Source organism: Ascaphus truei, chromosome 6 (genome assembly GCF_040206685.1).
Source record: "Ascaphus truei isolate aAscTru1 chromosome 6, aAscTru1.hap1, whole genome shotgun sequence".
Classification (NCBI taxonomy): Eukaryota; Metazoa; Chordata; class Amphibia; order Anura; family Ascaphidae; genus Ascaphus; species Ascaphus truei.
The window spans coordinates 19,687,776-19,710,042 of NC_134488.1; the positions used below are offsets into that span (position 1 = coordinate 19,687,776).

Below are 22,267 nucleotides of genomic sequence, written 5' to 3' on the forward strand. Positions count from 1 at the left end.
CTTAACTCCTCCTTCCATGATGCCATCCTCCTTGGTTATCCTATCATCTTAATCCTATCCTTAGTTCACAGTCATTGGTCGGAAGGCATGCCCATCATTATACTTATGTGTGTTCATTGGGGTGATGCACTAAACAGTGCTATGTTCTATACCTTGCATTGTCTACTTAAATGGGCAATAAGGTGGCCATGGAAAGTATTTTGTGGCATAGCACTGCTTATTAAACATGGGCAGTGTCATGGGAGACCAGGACTTTTAACGCTTTTTTGATCATTCACTAGGCAAAACACAGTAGTGGAATAAAATGTAATTTTTTCGGGTAAACCCGCGTACACACAATGAATACACAAAATACAGACGAAAAACACACTTACTGGGGCTCTGGGGGTGAAAACTTGGCTAAAACAGGTGCAGGGCACCTGTTTCGGAAGGCTTACCCTGACCGGGATATCCACCCGGGCTTCCTGGTCCTCTTTTTAGCTAGAAGCTCTAGCCGCGACCGTTCTAAACCGTTCTACGTTCTAAAACGAGAACTTGGACCTTGCGTCTGACTTAGCCTCAGCTAGACAGGCTTTCTTAGCTCCAAAAATGAAGCCGGTTGCTCTGCTATTCGCAACAGACCAACTTTGAAAAGCCCGCCTTTGCGTCACCGGCCCAAGTCTGGTTCTCTAACTGGGGCTTCTCGTTACATACCTTCCGCTGTTCTATATTCAGCATGGTAGTAGGATGAGCGACCAATCACAGCGTGGGAATTCCTCCCTGCCAGCCAATAGGGGCTCGTCCTTTGGCTGACGTCAAAGGAGGGGGCGTGCCATATGAATTGACCAATGGAAAACGCGCCAACATTCTGCCGCTTCCCCCAGTCAACCCATTGCCACCTACTGGGCAGGCTCCACTGAGTCTGGCAGACCAGAGGGTCCTCCACACAGGGGATTTCTGTTCTCCGGACCCAGTACTCCGCCCTGCCCCGGCCACTTAGCACCCCGACACCTCAACATCCCGTCTCCTCTTTGAACTACGATGTCTATCCAGACTACCCGGCACTGATGTGGATGCCTGGGCTGACTGAATAGACATTTATAGTAAATGCACCAAACATGATAAAACATATTTTAATTCACAGTATACCTTGGGGAGACACATATCTGTGGGGGAAATAGGACTGGGATATCTGGGCTCGAAAACCAGGAGTCTGGGGGACACGGGGCAGCCCCGGTGTAATTCAACCAGTGTACCGGCAAATCATGCCTGCACGCCGGGGAGAGTTAGGGGACTACCGGTATCTTTGGCCCCCGAACTCCTGTAAACAAAACAATTGCATTTCTACCCAAATATCTCACCTAAAACTTACACACAGAAAGTTTCATGAGTCTGGGGCAAAGAGAACATGAAAAGTGGAAGAGCAGGGGACACTTTAACTTTTACATGATGATAACTTGCCCCTGGCTTATGGTGCTAGGTAGCTGCCAGGGACCCCACAGTTTCAGGGGTAACCAGATGGCTTAACCTTTATTGTACAGCCTGATTACCTCCTACCGTCACAGGCAGACATGTGAAATCTTATGTATAACTGAAAGGTGATATGCAGCTCGTGAAGCCATATTAGCCACACATGTGTGTTAGCATGCGCAGTAAGTTCCTCTACATAGAGTATATATTATCTACTGGGATATTATGACTAGTACTGCTATGCGCCTATTGACATCTGTATATATATATCGAAGAGCATTGCAAGCCTTACTAATGACAGTGGTCTTGTGTAGTTTCAATCCTGGGCTTCTCTCATTATCCCAACCACTGATAACAATAGAGATAAAGAACATTAGGGATCACAGCGTAGTTGTAAGATTGTTAAGGAGGGATTTACTCTTGCTATAGTGTTACTGTATAGTCTGCATTCACCCCCGAAGGGAGTTTTCTTTACAGGGCAAATGCATAACTTAAAGTAAAGGAAGTATGAACAAATAAAACTACACAAATAAAACTACACACCTGCCGATACAGCGCTGGCAATGAAATTAGAGTCCGTATTTGAGTTGGCAAGTAACGTTTCTTTTGGCATGAGATGGCAGCTCTCAATACGGGTAGTTCAGAACCGTCACTGGTATTTCTATTATCTTGTTTGCTTCTGACACACTGGGGGAGGAGATATTTTGTGTTTAAATAAGACCACACCAAAATGCTATAATCGAGTAGTCTCACAAGCAAGGTGACTGCTAGAATTCATCTCCTAACAAGATAATGAATAGTGCCGCAGAAAGATTCCCACGGGCCAAGGACTAGAGTTTCCCTCCCCCACCCCCTCCTCCCCAGTGTCGCCGGCCTTGCAAGACCTCCCCTCTATCTATCACACCCCCGCTCCCTCTCTCACACCCCCACCTTTCCCTCTTCCCTCACCTCTCTCTCCCATACCTCTCTTTCCCACACCCCACCTCTTTCTCTCCCACAGCACCCTCTCTCTCCCACACCCCACCTCTCTCTCCCATACCTCTCTCTCTTTCCCACACCCCACCTCTCTCTCCCACACCCCACCTCTCTCTCTCCAACACCCCACCTCTTTCTCTCCAACACCCCCACCTCACACCCTCTCTCACCCACACCTCTACCTTGCTCTTTCTCTTACCCACAGCTCCACTTCTCTCACACCAAACCCCCCATCAGTGATCACTCTCTCTTCCACCTTTCTCTCTCTCTCCCACTTCTCTCTCCCCCTCACCTCTCCCACATGCAATAACACCCCCAATACACATAATAATCCCCCTCCCCCAATACACACACTAAGCCCTCCTCCCCCAATGAACACACTAAACCTCCCTCCACCTATGCACACACTAAGCCCACTCTTCCCTAATACACATACTAAGCCCCCCCCCCCCCCCCGGGGGGGATGCTTCCGGTGTCGCAGGAAGATGCAGAAGTTGGGCCCAACTTGCGGGTGGGCAAAACGTCTGGCGCACAGGGCTGGGGCTTATGCCGGAGGCCCAGCCACAAGTAGGGGAGAGAGGCCCACTGCAGGGGAAAGAGAGAGCCCGCTGCTGGGGGATGGGGGGAGAGCTGAGGCCTGGCAGCCAACCTCTGTCCGGGCCCAACTTCCAGCTCTGGCCAGCCAGGCCCAGGACAGTTTTCCTGGCTCTCCCCACCTCTCGGCGGCTCTGATGATGAACATACAATACCTAGGGAGGAACTTCATCATAACATCATAATCGTCAGAATGTGTATTCCATTCTTTGCTAGCAGGTTATAAAGAACAAACTAATAGAAAAGGCAGATAGCACGTGCTGTAAGAAATGTTTAAAGCAGCAGTTCCACTACTAATTCTTTTTAACAACTTTTTTATATCAGAACGGGAAGCCAGGGTTTTCCCCAGAGCTGAGCCACACTACTTTCAGCTCTGGTTCCTGAGTTACATACTATTAAGCAAGGGCCGGCTGGGACTTTTGAAGTGCGCGGATTACATGGTGAATCCGGACAAGGGGTGTGACGGGGAGGCAAGGAGGGTGGGGAGTACAAGCAGACCAATGAGAACAGCGCCTTCCTGCCCTTGTTCTCAGTGCCGGCTCACTATCTCTTGATGAGATGGCGCCTCTCTGGGAAGACAATGGCTCCGATCTTCGGACCAGCGCCTCCCAGATAAGAGAACTGCCCATCCATACTCTCCGTGGTCCCCACCCCCCTCGTGCAACCAGCTAGACCCGGATTTCTGGGCGTGCAGGCTGGCTAAGTGTGTTACCAGCCTAGCATGCCCAGGGAAAAAAGGAATACATTTTACAGTGTAGAATACAACAAGCACAGTATACACATGAACAGGGTATGTCATTCTGCCTTTCTTTCCCTGCTCTATTATGTAAGTCCTGCTAGCTGCAGGCTGTGAGGGGTTAATCTTGTGGGTTTATCACCCCACCCATGCTCCTCTATGATAAACAGGAGTAAGGTGGTGACTCATGGCCTGTGTAAGGCTAAGGCCCCGCTCCCAGAGTCAGCGCACCCGCACTGCTGACAGGCGGTGCGCTGAGATACACAGACCGCGATATGCGGTCTGTAGGGAGCGGGAGCCGGAGGTGGGCGGGTGGTGGGCGGTTTGACAGGGAGGGGGGGCGTGGCTTGAGCAGAGGGACCCGCTACTCTCCCCCCTCCCTCCCTCCACGGACTCGGACTGGAGCTGGAGCTTCGGTAAGTATTAAACACACACACACACACGCAGGCACTCATCCATACATACACACACACACACACACAGGCAGGCACTCACGCACTCATACACACACACACACGCGCGCACACACAGGCAGGCACTCACGCACTCATACACACACACACACACACAGACAGAGGCAGGCACTCACGCACTCGGGCACACACATATACACACAGACAGGCACGCACACACACAGACACACACACAGAGAAAGGCACTCACCTGCTTTCACTCCACACTCCTCCCCGCTCCCCGAAGCCTCTCCTCCTCCCGCAGCCTCCCCTCCCCATTGGCTCACAGCCACACACGTCACGCGTCGAAGCTAGGAAACACCATTCTGTGGTGTCTCCAGCGGCTGACGCGCGACAGCGTGTGATCAGCTGTGCAGCCAGTGGGGACCGGGACCGGCTCGCGAGGAATCCCTTGCTGGTGGGGAACTCGCTACATTGCCGCCCGCGCCAACGAGCGCAGCGGGACCGAGGCCTAAGCCTATCAGGGATAGGTATAGACCATGAGCCTGCCCCTTCTATCCTAATTAGAGGACTACCAAATGTAGTGTCAGTCCTGCTCCTGCTCTGAAAGAGAGAAAAACCCTGTTCCTGCTCTGGAAGAGAGAAAAGCCCTGTTCCTGATCTGGAAGAGAGAGGAAGCAGTGGAGCTATCAGCCTCTCCCATGGCGGGATGAGCATGCTCACCCTCAGTCTTTGTACTGAGGGAACATCAGACTCAATCACAAATGCCCTATACTACCAGGGGCAAAGCACCATCCAGAGGTAAGGAGCCTCTGAGACCTTGCATCGCTGTGAGAAGATCTGCAGTGGATGTCCCCAATAAAGATCCTGTTCTAATATGCCTCAGTCTGAGTAGCAGTCCTTGGGCTGAGGGGGAAAGAGTGCAATAGTGTGGGCCAACCTCCAAACATCCTGGAGCCCACTACTGCTGGAGGCTCTAAGCACCATGAGAAGAGCTCAGAGAAGAACCTAAGCCTGTCCTGATCTCCATTTCATTGCAGATCAGACTCAGCTCTCCTGATCCTAACAGGTATTGCACCACACACTAGGTAGCATAGGCTGTGTACTGTATCTCCCAGAGGGGGGGTGGGGGGGGGGGGAACAGTGCTACACACACAATAAAGGCGTCCCTATAGATTGCTAGAGTTAACACACAATATTCTGGCCACGTCAGCCACAGGCAGAGGGTGTACAGGTTGATCCCGTACATCCATCAGATGGGATGGGGCAGTGGTCGGCTTAACCTTTATTAATATGAGCCGCATTGCCCCTCCCGTCACCACATCATAGAACTCTGATAGTCTATAGCTACGTTACTTCTGATAAAATAATACACATCGGCTACAGACTAATGAAGAGCTCTCTTAACACTTACATCATAATAGCAAGATAGCCTTGATAAAGTGCACAAGCACGAAACACGTCGGCTCTATTTTGTTGCCGGCCGTTTGATCTTATGAGCGATTAAATGCAAATGTTGCAGATACCCTCTCTCCAGTTAATTTTTTGTTCTAGGGGAGCGTCGCGCATTTTTTTCTATTCTATAATAGCAAGAAGAACTTTAACTGGAACAAAACTCTAGAACTATCTGCAAAGGGATGGGCTAGATATTTTCTACACTCGTTTACTCCTCCCTTCCAGTGGTCACACCTATAAAGCGTTTGTGTCAAACTGGTTCATGGGTGCCTGGCAAGAATCTAGTTCTGTCCTCATGGATGCAGTACCACTAATGTCCACCAGGCTGGAGACATTAGAAAATACTTCAACCCAGGACTCACCCTTCCTGATTGAGCCCTATTTAAAGTCTAGGAAGCTGCTCTCTCTTGGCGTTGCAACTAGGTCCCTGTTTTGCCCAAGCTTCTGTACCTGTCGCCTCTCAATCTAAGTGGTGCCTTGCCTGTGTATGACCTCGGATAGCTCTGGACTCTGCAGTGCCTTAGCCCTCAAACTATACTGCCTGCCTCTCTGTGAATGACCTTGGATTGTGCCAACCCCCTCAAGTTATATTGCTGCCTGCCTGTGAATGGCATTGGTCTGTCTTTGACTCTGCTCTGTCTTAACTCTTAACCAACAAATCATCCTTCCTCAGCCTCTATCATTCTCAGAGTTTGAAATGGGTCAAATAGATTGTATATTCACATTTGCCATAGCGAAATAAATTAATTTCTAACCATGCCCAATAGGGTGGGTTACATCCTACCCTGTCTAAAATTATTGACGTCCTATTCAGGGTTAGATATATGGTTTAAACAACATACATGATCATAACATAATTATATAATGCTTGATAAACTTTGACTAATTATACTATATGTTGCAGTAATTATAACACTGACGTCTAACATAAGAATGTTTTTAATAGTAATGTGATGGATCAGGTTTTTTAAGTAACCCGATTACTCCTGAGGAAGATGAGACACAGCGAAACGCGTTGCCTATTTTCTGGAGGAGAGACTGAGAGAGATGCATTCTTTGGTCCTGGATGGTGCCAACCGTAAGCACAAGCGGAAGTGTGGGACGTTCACATGAGATGCGAGACGCCAAGGAGTTGCGGAGGCGGTGAGATCGTGGTCGGTCTACGACTCGGCATACGTCTCTGGCATACTTTGCCCTTTATATATTTTAAAGAATGTAGCCAATGTGAGTACGCATTGCAGTTTATTTTTATTTTTTTAAATCTTTTTATTCGTTTTTGAATAATATGAAACAATATAAACATAATAATTTAACATACATAGTAAAATTATATATATATATATATATATATATATATATCAAATATTTAAAATACTGAACACTAAACACTAAAATACTGTCACATCATTTCTATAAATAAATCTAGCATGAAAGAAACTAAACTTATTAATATCTTACTATACCTTTAAACCTCCCACCACCCATCAGACGGATCCATCTTGGATTGGCCACAGTTTGGGATTTTGCCTTTCCTTACGGTCTCTTACCAAATGTGAGCAGATATTTCGGAAGATTTGTCAAGTCTACATCTCAGAATCAACTCTTACAATATTTCACCATTGGTTTCTTTTTGAGTTTTATTGTTTCCGGTATCCTATGCTCCCCTTCTTTCGAGAAAACCTTTTAACTCGTCTAGACCCATCATTATCTACATAATCGACATGGTCTTTGCAGATATTATGGCCCATATGTCCGATTTTTACCAACTGACAGTATCCATTTGTTCCTTTCGGAGGTAAGTACGGCATGACCATTGTCGTTGATATTCTGTTTCACAACACTTTGAACCCAACAATATCTAAAGTGCTCAATAATATTGATTATTTCTTCTGGCACATAAGGATAATAATAACCACAAGAGTCCCGAATCCTATCCTGGACACCCCGTGCAGCCCTACTCAGCCAAGTCAGGTTTCTTTTATGAGGCAGAGCAGGAGGAACCTGACACGATTAGTCCTTTTTGGTAGGCCCGGACACAGTCATGGTTTGTAACACATCCTCACGGTAGAAAATGTTATCATACAACGAGTCCAAGTACCAGGGGCGTAGCTATATCCCGGGCCAGGCCCGCGCTCTTGAGGGGCCCGCTCTCCCCCCCTGTTGGCGGCCCACCTGCCTCTCTTTGGGTAGACAGGCTTGGGCGGGTAGGAGGAGAGGCTGCCGGCTGCTGCGGAGGAGTGAGGAGCTGATCATAGAATGGGAGGAGGGAGGAGGCGAGTAGGGCTGTCTTCCTGCTTAACCCCTTCCGGGCAGCAGGTGGCGCTGCTGAGCACTCCATTGCTGCTCCTCTCTGTGTGTCTCTGTGTTGGTAAGTCTGTCTGCCTGTATGTGTGTGTGTGTGTGTGTGTGTGTGTGTGTGTGTGTGCGTGTGTGCGTGTGTGTGTGTGTGTGTTTATAATTGTGTTGGTGTGTGTGTATTTGCAATGCATATGTTTGTTTCATGCATTATGTGCATGTATATGTTGTATATTTAGTGTTTTTTTATATGTTGAATATAAATGTGTATTTGTATATGGTATGTGTGTATATGTGTGTATATGGTATGTGTGTTTGTGTGTATATATGAGAGGGGAGGGAGGAGAGCGAGGATGGGGGAGGGACGAGAGATAGAAGATTGGGAGGAGAGATAGGATGGGGGAGGAGAGATGATGATTATCTTACCCCATACTGATGCATAGGTGTAAGTTGAACTTGAGTGGGCCGGTTCACCATCACTCCGGGCTTTCCGGCTCCGCCAGAAATAGCAAGTCTAGTGACAGTGTGCACTATACAGCTCCTGTGGTAATATGAGGCTATGGCAGTATCTGCTCCAGTGTTCTCAGCCCCTGCACGCCAATCAGTGCTTGGCTCTACAAGGGATGAAATCTCTGGGGTGGCATCCAGACTGTACGCACATCTGCACCTAACATTACTCCATCCAAGGGGAAATCTCTGCAGATCGTTCCCTCTCTCTGTCAGTTTTCGAATCGAGCATATGTCACTCTCCGCTGCAAATTCAACGTCCTCCAGCATCTCAATCCCGCTAGTTTCCCCTCCAGGAGAGACATCTGGATCCTGGGTTTAACCATCCTCAGCACAGCAGCCGAAGGCCTTTTCCGGATACTCCAGCGGACGCGGCCTACCCACAATCAATAGGAGGTGGTAGTTCCAGGTCACTCTTAGAAAAAATGATATGTGACATCAGCCACTCTGGAAATTTTTCTACCCAATGCAGAAGAAGTATAACAACCAGAAGTTAGCACAATAAAGCCCAACTCTGATGTGTATGACAAACAAATAACAAACAAGGATAAACACACAAATAACAAAAACAGGAGACAAAAAAAAGAGAGAAAAAGAGGAACCAATAGTGTAAAATGTAAAATATCTAAGTTGTTATTCACAGCACATAAAAGGTGTACTCGCAAACATCTCAGATAAAATCGTTTATAGTGCTCAGCCCCCTGTACAGGAACATTGGATCCCAAGATCCACTTGGGTGGCCTGGACGGAAGGTTCGCACTGCTTCACCGTTCTCGACTTCCAAGGCACTCGTTGCTTACTTCTTCTTCCATGCTGGGGCTTACGTTCTGTATGTCTCACTGGCATCCTGCGTTCCAGTCCTCCTCTCAAGGCGGATACGCTAAATGCTCATCAGTCCTCCAATTGGTTGGCTGTGCTATCTCCTCCTATGCAGTTCGCCGATCAGGTTGACTTCATCCGGGAATTCCCTAATTGGAGGGCTTTGAAACAAAGAGCAGCACCTGGGGACATCTGTTTACTCCTAATGAGACATTGTGTTAGAACCGTATCACATACATTAATCTCCAATTAGAATTGGTAGACCATTAGACCCGATGTGTTTATAATATTATAAATTTGTTTGATATGTGCACTGGTGTTTCACTTACTACTAGAGTAGAGCAATGATTAAATCCCTTTCCCCCATTCCCCACAATTAATACTAGATGAAGTGTCATCCTGCATGTATTTCACATCCGAAACTTCGACTTCTGTAAGAAGAGCGCACCGCATTATTCACACTTGGCATCTTGGGACAACTCCCCAACAAATCTTTCACAGTAAACTCACACTATTTGGAAATACTCTTTCCGTTGCACAATGATCACAAAGACTCTTCCTGGGATTTAATAGTGGGTCACCGTTAGTGCTGGCACAGTGGTCCCCATCTTATTCTGTCAAACACCTACTCTCTTGTTGAGATACATAGTCCAACTGAGACTACTTAGAGCACGAGGCAAAGTGGGATTGGGTAACATGTTTACCATAAAATAATCCGTTCGGATGGTTCTTAGTAAACGTCTCCGTCTCTCATTGGTTGGTCTAAAACAAACGTAGCAAAACTTTTGTGCCACTTGTGTGGATGGATGCTCCATGCTAGTTGCAACCTTGCAGACGTTTGCAAAAATAATCCTTAATGTGGGAAATCTTGCAGATTCCACAAAATATCAAAAAACATGTCCGAAAAAGGGCGCACAGTTCACAAATCAACTTTCAATGCCCAGTCCCAGATTGGGCGCCAAAATGTAACCTCTACTCCTTCTACGTTTAGAAGGCTTTCATTGCATTCGTTTTTCTCATGCTCTGACCAACCAATTAAGTGTTTGGGCCTGATCTGACTCTCCAGTTTTTCTTTAATATTCATTCCTATCTCTTATTTTCTTTTAATGGGACAGGCTTCTTCTTTGAGTGAAACTTAAAGGTGCTGCTCTTTACACCTGGGCTGTAATAAAGAGATAAGTAATCCCTCTAAAATCTTCTCTCCAAGTTTCTAGGGGGTGGTGGTATGGGGAAACCCCTTGTTTGCCCTCGCGGTTAGTAAAGCATTGTGTGGCAGCGCTTTATTAGGCATCAAGGTAGCCAAGTGGGGTAGGTAGTGGATGTTTTGTGGGCATTAAACCCATTGATGTCTGTGATATACCTTGGTAGCCACATGAATCAAAGGGTTAATGTTATTTATACCATAGGGTTCTGAAATAATAGATATTACAGAAGCCTACGATATAAATATTATTAAAGCTACCGCGACTATGGTTAACATATCTCACCCGGTACATTGTTAACTCGATATTGATGACTTCCGTTTTAACCGTGCTTGATGTTTCCGGGCCAAACTGCCTCCACAAAGGATGATACCGAAAGCTACACCGATTCCCAAGAACCAGCAATCCTCTGATTTCCATAGCAGAGTTATTTGGGGTTTTCTTTAAGAACATTTACAGTGGCTGCAACTTGCAAGCTTTTCTAAAGAATTGAGCAGTAAAAAGCTGTCATCGTTTTGTTCCAATGCATTTCTATCACACTCAATTCTTATACCCACTCAATTTCTTATAGTTCAGAGCATTGTGTTCTTTGTAAATGCAATAAAAATCGGGGATGTCTCTCTGAATTCATACTACTAATCCATAGCGCCGCCTCTTCTAAACAATCCGGGAAATACATAGTATCAGAATGTACTGGTCAGATTTGCTGTATTATTTTGTTAGTTAGTTATAGGTTTAATAGCTGGAGAGATTTGAATCTTTTAAGGAGCAATCCATCTTACCCTACTTTTTACAGTTTTGGTACCGGGGGGGGGGGGAGGGGGCATCAGAGCAGAGAATTTTCAGCTCTGGGAACCGACCTGGTTCTCAAGATACTACTGAAGTTCTAGGTGTTACTTCCTGTTTTTTCATGTGGGTTTTAATGGCCACCCAAAATGAAGCCACAGCTGATGATGTTGCAGTTTCCTATTGGTCTGAGATTTGGCTGCCATTTTGTCAGTGACCTCTGAACCTTTGATATAATTAAATTAACACTACACCACTCAGTCTTTTCTATGTGCAGTAGGGTCTCGTTTATCCGACTTTCGGTTCTCCGACATTCTGTTTAATCCGACGTCTGTGCCCGCCCCCACCCCCCTTCCTTCTCACTTACCTGGCTTTGGTGGAGCAGGGCAGCAGAGGAGAGAGACGGTGGATGGTGGCAGTGACAGAAAAGGAGGACTGAAGACCACGGGAACGGATCGGCACAGCAGGAAGGCAGCTTGCAGCAGGAGAAGAGGACCATGTCAGCGGAGCAGAGGAGTTAGACAGCGAGCGGCGGCAGGAGAAGACCACGAGACCGTGTGTGCGGATCAGGATCAGAGTGGCACAGGAGAACATCCGGGGAGAAGTGCGCTGTAACAGCGGCAGACACCGGAAGTCAGATACATCCATATGCTAATTAAATCAAGACGGCTCTCCCCACACCCATTTTTTTACAGGATGGGAACCTGAGGGTCCCCGTAGATGAACTGCTCTCATTTTAGCTCTGGTGCCCTTGTGTTCCCAATATACTTATTAATGCGGCTTCCTCTTAGCCCGTGCGACGCTGGAATTTAAAACCTAGTAAGAAATGCTGGTAAGTGTATCAGGAATTAGGGGATCGCTGGAACATAAAATAGCACGGTTCGGCTTTGGGTACCTAATGGTTCCCATCATGTAAAAAACAAACGGAGGGCTACATAGGGGGGCTGACTGCTTTGTTATGGAAAATGAGCAACAATGTATCTAATACACTTTAAGCTAGTGAGAGACAAAAACACAATTATGCATGCATCATTTTACATACAAATCAAAATGGATTATCTGGCCAAATTCTAGGCTTGACAATTTTTTGGTACTTCATTATATTTCAAAGATTAGGTACATCTGCTGAAGAGAATGGTCGCTTTTCAAAACCCCTGTACTTAATAATTTCATCTCTCTAAAAAAAAATCCATTAAATAATATCACAAGCTAAGGCAAATTTGGACTTCTTCAGGACCACTACCAGAACTTTGAACCACGTCTACCAACAAAAAGTAACAATGAGCCATAGGTAAGGGGCGGCATGGCCGTTAGGGCGAGCCCCCCCTCCTTTCCTCCTTACCTTATTTCCTTAAGGCATGTGGGGAGGGTCGTGACGTGGCTCTGGGGGGTTTGGTTTGGGCAGGGGGAGGTATAAGTTGGATTCAGGGGCTGGTGCAGGCATTCCGTACCTCTCCCGCAAAGATTTTCCCAACTCCCCTGTTGATGGCCCTTGAGGACTGGAATTTTGTCATCATGATTTTGTGAAGGAAGTTGGAGGCTAAAGCTACATTGCCTGAGTGTGCCATCTCATCATGACTTACTGTAGATAGTTTACACAAATTATTTATTGGTCTTCGGAATATAGCGCGGACGAAATATTTTCACCCACCCATCTATTTTAATTGATTTCACCTCAGCCCACTGGTCACCTGACTTTCCCAGAAATACCGTTGTCATCCTGATCAAGGGTTATAGCTTTGTGACAGAGCTTACACAATTTACTGAGGGCGAGTGTGGACAAGGTCAAGCTTTTGAATTATTCACTCTTATCTGTGCTCATGTAAGTGGGTGACATAATATATCTTCGTGGGTCTCCGCTGATCCCTGTTTAATCATAAGTAAAGGATACACACGGCGCTAATGCAGTGAAGTTAAAAGTTTAGGGAGAAAATTGTCCTAAGTAGGCCACCATAGAATAGCCCACCATTTATACATTTACTGTATTGTGTCTCGGTTTTTTTCTGCTGTTGTGTGCAACACTCCATGATATACAATCTTTTACCAACTTAACTGTTCAAGAGGCAGGCAGAAAATGTTATTGCAGATGTCTGTAAATAAAGTTTTTTTTTTGTTTAGTCTTGCACCACCTCCTCTACACATCGGGGAACCAATATCCACACTGTTTAACCAACTTCTTTTGGTCTCCTGCTGCAATGAGATGCAAGTAAAAGGTCAAAACACATGTGCTTTTAAAGCCGCAGTAATATCCTACACGTGTGTGTTTTTTTTATAAATCAGTTCTGTACTATGAGAAAATACTTGTAGCATTTAAAAAAAAAAACTACTTTAGATAACTTTTAAAATGTATTATAATGTAACAAGCATTTTTGTTTCTATAGCAACCATTTACAAAGTCACATCCCCTTCCTCTTCTGGAACAGGCTCTGGCACACCCCTTTTTGAGTCCTGCCCTCTCTCTAGCAGTGCACCAATTGTAGCTAGTGACTGCCTGGTCCCATGATCTTCCCCACAGAACTTTGCATCTTTGGTCCTCTTCTGCTGCACCGACAGCCATTTAGTGAACCCCTGAGCCAAATCTTCGCCCATCAATCACAGGAGAATGGATTGATTGGCAAATTAGCTAATTACTTATCAATGTGTGGATTGTATTGATGCATATATTAAAGGGGAGTCAAAAAATACGGCAGCTTGGACTGCTGCTTTAAAGGAGGAATCCACCCTAACTAACCTTCATTTTTCATAGGATTAAGACAAAGGGGAGTCTTCCAGAGCGGAACCCCACTATTTTCAGCTCTCTGCACTCCCCAGTAACCGAGATACCTATTGGTGCAGTTATCAGTGCACTTTTCTGATTTTTAAATGGGCGTCCAATAGGAAACTTCAACTGATGATATTGCAGCTTCCTATTGGCCCTGAGATTTGGCAGCCATTTTGTATCCCCTCACGGAGAGTTAAACCTGGTAAGTATCTTGGGTACCCACGGGGCCCTGAACACTGGATATAGGGGCATTTGGCTCATGGGGGATAAATGTGTAGGAGGAACTGATTCTTTCCCTGTTTTTATCTAGTATCTATTACAGAAGCGATATTTCCCCATTTTTAAGGAGTTTTAGTATATTGAGCATAGCAGGTTTTAACACGCTTCCCCAGCAGTGCAAGATCTTTGTAACACTTTCCTGTTTGTAAGAATTTGTTGCCAATATTCCAAGCAATTTGAGCTGCAAACTGTAACAATAGGTAATGTCACCTTTGTAATATACGAATACATTGTAGCTGCTGAGTTACACTGACTGGAGGATTGATTGAAACTGAAAGGCCGCCTTTCACCATGAAATGATGTGTGGCTCTGAGCTCACTGGGAAGTGACACTAATAACGCCCTTCGATACACTGCCTCTTTAAATCTTATTCACCTGGCATTACACCCGGGGTACTCAACTCCAGTCCTCAAGCCCCCCCACCCCCCAACAGGTCAGGTTTTCAGGATATCCCAGCTTCAGCACAGGTGGCTCGACTGAGCCTCTGATTGAGCCCCCTGTGTTGAAGCAGGGACTGATTCAGCCACCTATGCTGAAGCAGGGTTATCCTGAAAACCTGACCTGGGGGGCCTGAGGCCTGGAACTGAGCGCCCCTGCAGTAGACAGCGCAGGAGGAAGGGAATCTCACTCCTTTGTGTTTATTTCCCTAAATACGCAGATAAATTGCTCCAGATGCAATCAGAAGAGGGGTGAACTTGATGGACGTAAAATCTTTTTCCAGTCCCAAATTACTATGTATGTATGTAAATGTTATTTGGAAGAGAGAGATAGAGGGAATGGAAAAGCAGACGTGCCGTTCACATATTGCATGGGCTAAAATAAGCAACACATATAGGGACCGATGTACTAAGCATCGCATTTCTGGCGTGTAGTCGCGCCTCGGTACTAACCTTATTTTTCCCAGTGTGCACCGTAACTCCTTGGTTGCCCTTGAGACGTAGCTACTGCGCAAGGCCCGGCATGGGAATGTGAGGAGCCTCTTACCGCCTCCGCAGCCAGCGTCTGCTCTAGCTACCACGCTACGACGCTTCTTGCCCACTCGCACGTCATGTGACAGCATCATGTGACATCACGTCGTCAAGGCAACGCGTCGTTGCTTTGTAGCAGGAGGAGATGCCGACACTTACAGAGGCCCCCGCGTTCTTGCCCAACTCCATTAATCCCAGTTTAAATGTTGGGGTGGTTGGTTTAAGCACCCCAACGTTTAAACTGGGATTACGGAAGTTGGGCCGGGGAAGGGCGAGAGGCCAGGTTCATTCGCACCGATGGCACCGCCATCAAGCCGTAGTAACTACGCCATAAAGTTCCTGCTCTATGTACGCGATGTGCGTGCAAGTGGAATGGAAGGCAGAGGACTCCCTTTCCATTCTGTCATCAGTGATGGTGAGATCAGGTGATCACGTGAGAATACGGCACTCAAAGGGTTAAGCGTCAAATGTTTTTAGTCAAATATATCCGTGCAGTGAACACACACAACTAGAAAATGCGTCAAAATCGTTAGGACAAGTTGAACCTGGTGTGAACCCTATGTAGCCTAGCCTCCGGCCGCTAGTACTTTTCCTGGGCCCTACCAGTGTAAGTCCTGCTAGGTGCAGGCAGTGGATGGGCTAATTCCCTCAAAAAGGCTCTGTGTTCTTTTTGCAGCCTTGAATATATTAGATGTATCCAAGGGCGGGCCTAGCAACAGCCAGAGAGTGTCAGCCTGAGGGGTGGGTACTGATAGGCCATCACATCCAGTATGTGGCCCAATCAGTATCCAGTTCTGTCTTGTTATGAGACAGAGTTACAATCACACCCAAAGAGTATAAATACTGGCACTCTCACAAAAGTAGGTGCGTCTCTTTCCTTCCCCTGTGGAGTGAGTACCAGCTACCCTGGGTCTCACTAGGAGGCCTATTAGGAGCACCATGCAAAGAAGAAAGCAATGCCATGCTGTGAGATATGTACCTGCCAATAAACAAAGTTGTACCATCACCAGTGTGATCACTGTCTGAGAATCAAGAACAAGGTGTCAGTATGGATTCTCCTTCAATCCAAAGGACCCATGCTGACTGGAGGCACTGCACCCATGACTAAGGTAGCCTGTAAACCTGTCCTGTTCTCCCCACAACACTGCAGAGCACTCAGCCCTTCTGTTGCCACACAGGTACAGCACAACACCTAAATGGAGTAGCCAGAGAAGCACATGACCCCAATCTCACTTAGGGTGGGGATACAAAGGCTACACCTAAAAAGTCTGTTTATCAACCAAAATCCTACTTGACGCAGCATGGATGTTTAATTATATGTGTAACGGTGTTTCCCCCAACAAATCGCAGATAGGGGCCATTACAGGGTGTGTGGTGCATATACCGTCTAGCAACAGGTGGGCTGATGGAAGTTGGGACACAGGAACAGGCCTATTAGGTTCATACCCCACATATCTCCTTAGCAGTGCAGCGCCTCCATCTGCCAGGGACTCCAGGAACTGAAGGTGATCTTCCACGGTAGAACTTATTACCTCCCCCCCCAGTAAGGTCACACACCAGGCAGGAGGTATATTGCAAACAGGAACGGTTTATTACTACTCTTCTGTAGTAACAGTTACTCAGCAGTCTTCTGCCGGATACAGTCTGTCAGATTCACTGGCTGATGGTCCCTGGACCACCACTACAGGCCAAGGGCACACGCAGCCGTCCTAGCTCTACCCCACCGCCCTAGCAGAGGCAGAGGTAAGGTACACACTCACTCTCCCCCGAAGGGAAGAGCACATGGGAAGGCCCCAATCTCAGGCTCCCAATTGTGTGACCTTCCTTCCTCAGAGGGAAGGAACAACCCCCCAACTTTAGGGCGGTCCTGCCCTTAAGTACAGCCAGAAGGCGGGCACCCCATTGTCACAGCTAAAACAGGATGTACCACCCTCTGCTGTCACTCAAGTGCAGTACCAAATGTGAAGGGGAAAACCCCATACCAATTACTGGCAAGCCTGATAGCACCAGGGTTTACTGCCAGCCCTAGGGCAGAATAGTAACCAGTGGGTACCCCGCTACATATGGGTTGTCAAAATGGACTATTTTTACAGTATGACTATTGGGACGGAAAGGGGCCCAGGGCCCAGTATAATAAGGGCTAAGACCGGTCTGTGGCCCCTACCCATCCTTTCCTGGAGTTCTTCTGGCCACCAGGCCCCAAAGCTTCCCCCATTTTAATATACCCGGTAGCCCCCTGCATACCCTCTAACTATAATTCTTTATTCCTGTTGTTATAAACGGTACCTAAGTATAACAAAGGGATTGTGCACACTATAAAGCACAGTCAAGGTGTCTGGACATGTGGATCTGAGAAACACATTGTGCAGCCCGCATGTCCGGAGAGCTGGCTATTGCTGGAATGAGAGGGACAGGGAACAAAGGGGGAGATCAGACAGGGGCCATCCGCCCGAAATGCGGGGCTTTTGGCAGTTGCCCCAGACATCCTGGCTCTGAGCCCAGTGGGGGATATCCTGCCGGCCGGGACAGCTGTTGCCAAGCTCCGGCAGGTCGTCGCTGCTCCCATTCGCTCGTTCATATTCCCTTCCCCGCCCTTTAACTTGCCTCCAGCACTGATTGGCCAAGGCAGGTGAGCCCCCACGATCTGATTGGTTCCCATGCAGTATCCACGCTGTGATTGGTCACGGCCCCGTCTGCAATGATTTCCTATGACAATCTATGTAAGGGGAACCCGATCAGAGTTCCAGGTCTCATTCTGATCCTGGCGTGAAGGTGGATTATGCAGTGCGCTCCGAGACTGTGCCGGAGACACCTGAAAACGAGGTCGGGAGACTATCTGAGCGGGAGATTTAAAAGGGCTTCTGTGCTATGTAACTGTGAGTTGCCGGAGAAGCAGAGAGCAGGACTTTTGAGCGGAAGATTTGAAAGTGCTCAACCGTCTATTGCACCAGAGGTCCGGACAGTCCCTACCCCAACGGAGTGTGAAAGCAAACCCCGGGTAATTCTCTGACGTGGCGCCTGGCACATAGGTATCTAGGGTTCCCCCCTGATTCCCTGTTTTGGTGAGTGTAAGCTCTGATTGTGATTTGTGCGGTGTTTGCTGGCTCCGGCCTCTTTGGGAAACGCCCTACGAAGTGCTTAGTGACGAAACGCGTAGGGCGTTTCCCAAAGAGGCGAGGTTGTGGCTGACATTACTGCACGAACGGAGAGAGTAGCTTGGAGTTGTTGCTATTTTGCTTGGGACTGCTGTCGTTTCTGGAGGGTGTCTCTGACCGTGTTGCTGATTATTACATCATCTGGCTGCGGTGGCTCCAGTGCACCTTGCTGAACCAACGGATACACCAGAGGTGGCACCAACGGGACAGGCTGATACATTCCCTTCACAGCTTCAAGGCGATTGAGTATATCTCATAAATGCTATTATTTTTACTCTGTTTGTGAGTGCGCTTTTTATATTTTACAATCCCATAAATACTGTTTTATACTTTATCACACTGGGAGTGCACCTGTATTTTCTTCTTGTTTTCTGCAGATATCCTTGGGATTTGGTGATCCTTATATACGGGCAGCAAAACTCCAGTGGACTAAGTACATTTTTTGAAATTTCAACTGACATCTGGTTTTTATTTTATTTTTTATGTTTGATATTTTTTATTTTTGCTATAGATTTCAGTTGTTTTTAACACAAATTCGCCCTTTTGGGGATTCTTTGGTCAAATTGCCTTGTTGTTCGTTTTTGACAAATGTATTTATTACATTATACTACAATTAGTCCTTGTTACGTGTGTGTGTGTGTGTGTGTGTGTGTGTGTGTGTGTGTGTGTGTGTGTGTGTGTGTGTGTGTGTGTGTGTGTGTGTGTGTGTGTGTGTGTAAATGTCGGATCTAGAAATAAAAGCCACAGGTGAATGACTAGTTTCCTGAACCCCTTAACCAGTGTCTGGACGTCCCCGCTTCACAATATCTAAAGCAGTAATCCCGCCTGGGATCTTACCTGATCCGCAGTCCCTCAATGTCCAGGTACCTCATTCCCGCAATGTTATAAGTTGGAGGGGATGTGTTCCCTACCTGTCTTCTGGGTTAGGGGGGATTCCGATGTCTTCTGTGTGAAGCTTGAGTCAGATCTGGAAGAAAGCAGTATAAGTTATTTTGGTGTAGTATAGGACAGTTAAGATATATAGGGTAAATAAGATATCCAGATACAGAGAGGGGGAGAGAGAGGGAGAGGAAGAGAGAGAGAGAGAGAGAGAGAGAGAGAGAGAGAGAGAGAGAGAGAGAGAGAGAGAGAGAGAGAGAGAGAGAGAGAGAGAGAGAGAGAGAGAGAGAGAGAGAGAGAGAGAGAGAGAGAGAGAGAGAGAGAGGGAGAGAGGGGGAGAGAGGGGGAGAGAAAGAGAGAGAGGGAGAGAAAGAGAGAGAGGGAGGGAAAGAGAGAGAGGGAGGGAAAGAGAGAGAGGGAGAGAAAGAGAGGGGGGGGAGAGAAAGAGAGAGGGGAGAGAGTGGAGAGAAAGAGAGAGAGGGAGGGAGATAAAGAGAGAGGGAGGGAGAGAAAGAGAGAGAGAGAGGGAGAGAAAGAGAGAGAAAGAGAGGGGAGAGAAAGAGAGAGGGGAGAGAAAGAGAGAGGGGAGAGAAAGAGAGAGGGGGGAGAGAAAAAGAGACAGAGGAGGGAGAGAGAAAAAGAGACAGAGGAGGGAGAGAGAAAAGGAGACAGAGGAGATAGAGAGAAAAAGAGACAGAGGAGAGAGAAGGAGACAGAGGGGGGAGAGAGAAGGAGAGAGGGGAGAGAAAGAGAGAGAAAGAGAGAGGGGATAGAGAGACCAGAGAGAGGGGAGACGGGGGAGACCAGAGAGAGGGGAGACGGGGGAGACCAGAGAGAGAGGGGCAGGGGTGACTAGCTGACCGGGGCAGGGGTGACTGACTGACCGGGGCAGGGGTGACTGACTGACCGGGGCAGGGGTGACTGACTGACCGGGGCAGGGGTGACTAACTGACCGGGGCAGGGGTGACTGACTGACCGGTGCAGGGGTGGGTGACTGACCGGGGCAGGGGTGGGTGACTGACCGGGGCTGGGGTGGGTGACTGACCGGGGCAGGGGTGGGTGACTGACCAGGGCAAGGGTTGGGTGACTGACCGTGGCAGGGGTGGGTGACTGACCGGGGCAGGGGTGGGTGACTGACCGGGGCAGGGGTGGGTGACTGAATGGGGGGGGGTACCTCTGGTGTCACACATACTCCCATACACACATACACTGTCATGGAACCAGAATTACCTTTCTGACTCACCTCCCTCTCTCCTTTGCAGCTTCTGCCTGTCAGATCTTATTCCCAGCTGCATGGAGTTTGCACACACATACTGTGCCTGTGTAACTTGCAACAATGTTGCATTTCTTGCCTGCGAGCATGGAATCAGTGAGCTGCTACTGCAGTCTCTGAGATCCTCACCAGAATGGGCTAGTCTGCCCCCCCTCCTGTTTGTTCAGACATAGGGCCTCATGCAGAGAGCAGCGCTAACAGGAAAAGCGGCATTTTTTGGCGAAATCTGCCTTTAGAAAGGCAGGTAATGGCGAGTTTTGAAAGAAGCGCCATTTTTTTTTTTATTTGCAAATCTCGCCGCGCGGCTGGCGAGAACCTAAATCTCTCCAGTGTTGAAAACGGCCGTATTCAGAGAGGCGCGATCGCCATCTAGCGGCTGTTCGCGCCAACAAAAAGACGCGATTTTCAACATTTTGCTTCGCCAACAAAAGTTGGCAAGAAGCTGGAGCTCGGCGGCCGGTGGGGGAGAAAAAAAAAACAAGTTTCAACAGTGCTCATATCGCCGGTTGAAACTCTCCATATGCAGACAGGATTTTAAATGCAGTTTTATGACCTTTATGCATATGGAGATTAAATCACGCCAAAAAAGGTACTATTTTTTACTTTCTCCAATTAATTCCACCGCTGCTCTCTGCATGAGGCCCATAGTCTGCGCCCTAAAGCCAGGGTGTGCAGCGCACAGCAAAGATAGAGAGAGCAGATCTTGCAATAACAGTCCTTTATTGATGGGTCATATGGGTGTGGGACAGCAGCAAACCTTCAACGCGTTTCGTTCAAAGAACTTTATCAAGAAGTCCCTAGACTATTCCTTTACCCACACTGCCCTTCACTTCCTTTTCCACCCTGGAGACAGTGAGTACAGAACCCCTTCTCTGTTCATCCCCCATGGTGAGGCCATCTCTTTTTACCGGTTTCTAACTAATAATCACCACTACATACCATCCACAAGTATCTGTGTTCTGCTGCTTTTCCCAATAAAGTGGAGGAAATACTACAGGGCTTGGAGTGATTTAAAAGGGAACTGTGTTAATGCTATCGGGAGCCATTCACACCAAACGTGACCCTGGCTCCAGAAAAGTAAAAAGAGGACCGTGTGCCTTGGGAACACACACAGAGGAGCTGCTACCCACAGCCTTTATGCTAAAGTACAAGCAAGCAGCTTACACAGCTAATACAGAGCAGCCTCTACAGCAGTACAAGCAAGCAGCTTACACAGCTAATACAGAGCAGCCTCTACAGCAGTACAAGCAAGCAGCTTACACAGCTAATACAGAGCAGCCTCTACAGCAGTACAAGCAAGCAGCTTACACAGCTAATACAGAGCAGCCTCTACAGCAGTACAAGAAAGCAGCTTACACAGCTAATACAGAGCAGCCTCTACAGCAGTACAAGCAAGCAGCTTACACAGCTAATACAGAGCAGCCTCTACAGCAGTACAAGCAAGCAGTACAAGCCACCGCCGCTGCCACCGCCGCTGCAGCCACTGCCAATGCCGCTGCCACCGCCGCTGCAGCCACTGCCACCGCCGCTGCCACCGCCGCTGCAGCCACTGCCACCGCTACTGCCACCGCCGCCGCAGCCGCTGCCACCGCTGCAAGGAGAAAGGCAGAGGTGGACGTCAACCTAGACCCTAAACCAAGAGAAGGAAGCCGTCGCCGCCATAGCCCAAGCTGAAGTCCTAGAAGCAGCCGCGAGACAGGACGGCGGGGAGCAACCGTACA

The 22,267-nt window shown here is 47.7% G+C and overlaps 1 long non-coding RNA gene across 1 annotated transcript; it reads right to left on the bottom strand.

Moving 5' to 3' along the window:
- Nucleotides 1-1,963: 1,963 nt before the first annotated feature.
- Nucleotides 1,964-13,417, bottom strand: LOC142496403 (uncharacterized). The gene is made up of 3 exons (XR_012801972.1): nt 13,285-13,417; nt 11,599-11,840; nt 1,964-2,136 (listed from the first exon to the last, which is right to left on the bottom strand). It is a non-coding gene; the product is annotated as an uncharacterized LOC142496403 (long non-coding RNA).
- Between the last annotated feature and the right edge of the window lie 8,850 nt (nt 13,418-22,267).